The following is a 5,258-nucleotide window of genomic DNA, read 5'->3' on the forward strand; positions in this document are numbered from 1 at the left end:
TACTGTTTGACTGACTCATTCTGCCTTTGCATCCTTCTCCCGAAGTGATATCGTACAAGGACAGCACTCACTTTCAGGAGGTAGTGCAAGTCCAACTTTTTGATGCAGATCTCGTATTCATTAAGAGTATCAGAGTCACTATCAGAGAGTTCAGGAAGGTGTTCAAAGAATTCTTTTCCCTCAGAGCCCAAACAATGCACTAACCATGAGGCTTTCCTCTGCACTTAAGGAAGTGCAAAAGACATGAGCATAATATGTGAAAACCTTCTTCCACGAGAGAGGAGGAACTCCTGGAGATGTCAAAAAAGAAGGGAGGGGCAGTGACATTTTGCATTATGTATGTACTATGTTTTGACCTAGTTACTACTAAAGCGTGAACTTCAGTGATCTGGTTACAGTGCGCAATAACTACAAACCTTATAAGCTGAGCGCATCAGCGACACTGTGTGAAACTTCCACAATTAAAATTTAGTCCAATGCGCGCAATCCCAGAAACTTTATTTGCTGCATCAGCTGAACCACCAGCCTGATTACTGATTGAACATATTTATATAGGGAGGAGTCACTTTAGTCTGGTGCTCAATTACATGTGTAGATGTGAGTCTGGTGGTGCCTGATAAATGAAAGGCAAATATTTGTTTACATACAATTTCATATATATCTGATTTATTATTCCTTTTACAGCGCCTTCTACCTTGAGAAGGCCCATCCTAGACCAGTGTGTGGACAAAACACATGCCGACAATTCAAGGACAAAGGGATTGGGACATAGTCTAGGGACACTAACAACAAATCCTACATCGAACCTCACCTTTAACTGATGGGGATGAAGAGCAAAGAGCGATTAATGAAAAAAAGTAAACTGGAGATTTGCTGCACATTAAAGTAAATTAACTAATAATGAACTACATAACCACAGCTGTGAGACCTGGAAGCCAATTATTTCTCAGTAGAGCCCTTGTTTGTGATCACCTTACAGTGCTCACATTATCATCCGCGCTAGAAGAGATGGGAGCCTGGGGTATCTGATTACAGAACCTCATTTACATAAAAAGGGGGTGACAGCCTGTTCACAATGCACAGCACAACTTGTTTACGTAAAATGCTCGTACACAAACAGGGTAAAGTTTTGTGTCTCTTTTTTTCATTTTCTTTAATATATCCTGCACCTCGCGCCCTTCTTCTCTTCCTCTCATTTCAATTCATCGTAAATTACTCAAATTCACTATTGCTTTATCAGCACGGCACAAGTCGGGGGTTGACACATTTTGATGGGGTCCCCCCACTATTATCTAGAAAAGGGACTCAGTTGCACCTAGCTCCTTAGCCTGCGACTGGGAAATGTTACTTTGTTTCTTGTATCTGCAAACACAGGCCTCAGAGTGTTTGTAACTATCCCTCCCACTAGCAGCGTCCCCTTTATTTATTTATATGTGTGAGTGGCGCAAGAGAGGGACAGAGAACTAGACAAAATTAACCCTTCAATTGCTTAATACACTGTAAATGTGAAACACTTTGGGGCTTAGGGGCTGGATAAAGAACGTCAGGAAACAAACACAAATTAAAAGCAATTTTGATTTATTCGCTGAAAACTGTTTGAAAATGTAATTTCCAAGTTCCACATATCTGTTTAAAAATATTTACACTTTCAGTCATTTCCGAGTTTAGTTACAAACTGATGCATAAAAACTGATACCAAAACCTTATTTTTACAATATTTTATGTTTCTTGCGTTTTGTTTTTAAAACAGGCCGTCGATCTTTCATGTGAAAATTATTATAAGGGCCTGACATCACTTATTGTGACGTCATTGTGATTTGCATATGATAATGGGCTCCTTCACTATTTTCCTTATTTGTGCCCTGTTTATTCCATGACATGGGTCTATAGATATTAAAAATAATTATATAAATTCAGAGGTATTCAGCCCATTTCTATGGTGATGTCACACATTGACAAGTTTTCGGCTGCTTCTTCTATTTTTCGGTGAATAAAAATCACCTGCCGTTCCCCCTCCTTCCATTTCTTTTTCTTTTTCACCCCCTTTCTTTGTCTCTCTCGCTCTCTGTATCTCTCACCCTCTCTATCTCCCACACACTCCTGTTAGCTTTAGCTTCATGAATCTCACTGCCACTTCTGGCATTCATATGACAAATCCTGAGGAACATTTCAGGACAAAGGATAATCAGTGTGGAAGACGAGTTGCTGAGAGTGCAACAGATTGTCCTGACACATATATGCTTTTGATGTGGAATTTCGCTATTTCCCCACATTCTTCAAACAGAGTCTGCCGATAACAGTTGCTCAATTCTGGTAAAAAGTAGAGGTTGGCACGGCAGAAAATGAATAGGGAGAGCTGAGTCGGAGAGGAGCCATGGGTCACGCTTAGTTGTAAGACCTGAGACACGAGCTGATCCATCGACCGAAAACAGTGTGTAAAAGATGCAGCAAACGTTACTTAAAAACAAGGTATATGCTCTGTTATATCTAAAAATAGGTTATTTCTTGAACACCTGTGCTTTGCTTGAGTTCATTACATATACTGCAGTGGCATTTGTTAATAGTAATACATACATTTTACCAATGAAGCTTCCATCTCCAGAGCCTTGACAACATGTCTACTTTGGGTGTGTTGGGTTTATAGATTTTATCACTAATCCTACAAGATAGCTGAAAATACAGTTGTTAGTCCCAGTATTGTTCAGTGTTGCTTTTACAGGAAGTGTGATCAGGTGTGATTGAATTTTTTTCTTTGTATCTCTTCTTCATTAAATAAAAATCAAGAATGTTTCTTTTCTTTTAATCCACATTGTGCTCGCCTCCCACTGTGTATCCTGGTGCAGCATGTTGCTTTGCTTTGTGTAGGGAAGTGAACAATCTCTGGAAACAAACACTTTTATAACTCTGCAAATACTGTTATCTGTTTTGCTTCTTTACTGCTAGTCGGGTCTTCTATCAAATGCCCTTCAAACTTTCAGCGCCCTTCTATGTTTTCTCCCTGTGTGTTCGATGATGACTTAGTAGCTCTAATAATCGACTAAAGCTCTTCCCACTTTAATTGCACTTGAATGGTTTTTCTCCTGTGTGACTTAGCTGATGATACCTTAATGCTGAAGAGAAGCGAAAACAACTGTCACTTTCACTACAATGATAGGGTTTTTCTCCGTGTGTGTTCGCTGATGACTTTGTAGGCTTGATAAATGACTAAAGCACTTTGCAAATTCAGTGCACTTGAATGTTTTTTCCCTGTGTGTGTTTGATTATATGTTTTAAGTTGTGATAACTGACTAAAGCACCTTGCACATTCACTGCATTTGAATGGTTTTTCCCCTGTGCGTATTTTCTGATGTGTTTGGAGGTTTGATAAGCGACAAAAGCACTTTGCACCTTCACTGCACTGGTATGGTTTTTCCTCAGAGTGTGTTCGCTGATGTCTTTGTAGGTCTGATAATTGACTGAAGCACTTCACACATTCACTGCATTTAAATGGCTTTTCTCCTGTGTGTGTTCGCTGATGACTTTTTAGGTCTGATAACGGACTAAAGCACCTTGCACAATCACTGCACTTGAATGGCTTTTCACCTGTGTGTCTTCGCTGGTGTTTTTGACGGCTTTATAATTGACTAAAGCTCTCCACACATTCATTGCAATGGTATGGCTTTTCCCGTGTGTGTTGGTTGATGTCTTTGTAGGTCTGATAATCGATTAAAAATGCTCTTTCCACATTCATTGCACTTGAATGGTTTTTCTCCTGTGTGAGTCTGCTGATGATTCCTTAACCCCTTGGATGCTAAGGGTGGTGCCTGCATATCAATGTAATTTCCATTGAAATCAATGGAAACTCCATGACGAGTTACCCTTGTCATTAGCACTGAAGGGGTTAATGCTGAAGAGTCACTAAACCTCCTGTCACATTCACTACAATGATAGGGATTTTTCCTCCATGTGTGTTCGCTGATGACTTTGTAGGTGTGATAATCGACTATAGCTCTTCACACATTCACTGCATTTAAATTGTTTTTCCCCCGTGTGTGTTTGCTGATGAAATTGAAGGTGTGATGACTGACTAAAGCACTTTGCACATTCACTGCACTTGAATGGCTTTTCTCCTGTGTGTGTTTGCTGATGAATTCGAAGGCTTGATAACCGACTAAAGCTCTTCAAACATTCACTGCACTTAAATGGCTTTTCCCCTGTGTGTGTTCGCTGATGAGTTTGGAGGTGTGATGACTGACTAAAGCACTTTGCACATTCACTGCACTTGAATGGCTTTTCTCCTGTGTGTGTTCGCTGATGACTTTGAAGGCCTGATAACCGACTAAAGCTCTTCAAACATTCACTGCACTGGAATGGCTTTTCCCCTGTGTGTGTTCGCTGGTGTCTTTGTAGTTCTGATAACTGACTAAAGTTCTTTACATATTCACTGCACTTAAATGGCTTTTCTCCTTTGTGTGTTCGCTGATGACTTTGAAGGCCTGATAACCGACTAAAGCTCTTCAAACATTCACTGCACTGGAATGGCTTTTCCCCTGTGTGTGTTCGCTGGTGTCTTTGTAGTTCTGATAACTGACTAAAGTTCTTTACACATTCACTGCACTTGAATGGCTTTTCTCCTTTGTACAAAAGATAGAGAGGCGCACTCAATGGAGTCAATAGCACAAAAAGTTCATTGAATGTGTGAATCTTCAGTTCTTTTCTTAAATAAATTCTTTATTTTCCTTTTGCATACAACGGCACAGCCAACACAAAGTATTCCTGGCTTCCAGTAATCCGTGGGGAGGAGCGGTGGAGGACGGAAACCCTATCAGAGGTACCATATCGCACAAACCTATTTACAATCATTCTACACGCCGGTTATCTTCCCGAGCGCGCTGACCCCCTCCGCTTTGCAGTTCCCTTAAGGAGTCCAGGATCAACATACACCTCGACTTGCTCTATCTTACATCTCAACTAACTCGGGGGACTAGAAACACCATTCAAATTGGAACTGAATTTTAAAGTTTACTCAGGAATACTTTGTGGTCTATTGTGATCTTTCTGCTACGTCAGTTTCCTAGGAGGAATCTCATCTAGGACCATCACACCCACCTGACTATTTAGTATATGCCCTGATGAAATTCCCTTGGCACGAATGGGAATGAAACGCGTTGGCTGTGCCGTTGTATGCAAAAGGAAAATAAAGAATTTATTTAAGAAAAGAACTGAAGATTCACACATTCAATGAACTTTTTGTGCTATTGACTCCATTGAGTGCGCCT

Source organism: Lissotriton vulgaris, unplaced genomic scaffold (assembly GCF_964263255.1).
Source record: "Lissotriton vulgaris unplaced genomic scaffold, aLisVul1.2 SCAFFOLD_1983, whole genome shotgun sequence".
Lineage (NCBI taxonomy): Eukaryota > Metazoa > Chordata > Amphibia > Caudata > Salamandridae > Lissotriton > Lissotriton vulgaris.